Source organism: Capsicum annuum, unplaced genomic scaffold, assembly GCF_002878395.1.
Source record: "Capsicum annuum cultivar UCD-10X-F1 unplaced genomic scaffold, UCD10Xv1.1 ctg12506, whole genome shotgun sequence".
NCBI lineage: Eukaryota > Viridiplantae > Streptophyta > Magnoliopsida > Solanales > Solanaceae > Capsicum > Capsicum annuum.
Genome location: NW_025817684.1, coordinates 1 through 567, shown reverse-complemented (window position 1 = coordinate 567; position 567 = coordinate 1). Strand labels below are relative to the sequence as shown.

At 59.4% G+C, this 567-nt stretch overlaps 1 non-coding gene across 1 annotated transcript; it reads left to right on the top strand.

Moving 5' to 3' along the window:
- Window positions 1-248: 248 nt before the first annotated feature.
- On the top strand, window positions 249-404 carry LOC124890136. The gene has a single exon (XR_007048973.1). It is a non-coding gene; the product is annotated as a 5.8S ribosomal RNA (ribosomal RNA).
- The last annotated feature ends 163 nt before the right edge of the window (window positions 405-567 follow it).

Below are 567 nucleotides of genomic sequence, written 5' to 3'. Positions count from 1 at the left end.
AAGCTGCACAGCAGAACGACCCCACGAACGTGTTTAACAACTGGGGAATCCGCACGGGCGGGGTGCTCCGGCACTCCTCACGAGCGCCTCCCCCCCTTCCTCGGTGCGCGCGCCCCAGCGCGCATGCCGGGCGACCAACGAATCCCGGCACGGAAAGAGCCAAGGAATACTTGAATCAATAGCCTGCCCCTCGCGCCCCGTCTGCGGCGTGCGTCGGGGAGAGCTGTGCTTCTTCTGTAAATAAAAATAACTTTAGGCAACGGATATCTCAGCTCTCGCATCGATGAAGAACGTAGCGAAATGCGATACTTGGTGTGAATTGCAGAATCCCATGAACCATCGAGTCTTTGAATGCAAGTTGCGCCCGAAGCCATTAGGCCGAGGGCACGTCTGCCTGGGCGTCACGCATCGCGTCGCCCCCTCGCATCGCGCCTCAATCACGGGGTGCGCTGTCATCGCGGGGCGGATTCTGGCCTCCCGTGCGCCTCGAGCTCGCGGCTGGCCTAAATACGAGTCTACATTGATGGATGTCGCGGCAAGTGGTGGTTGTAACTCAACTCTCTTTGT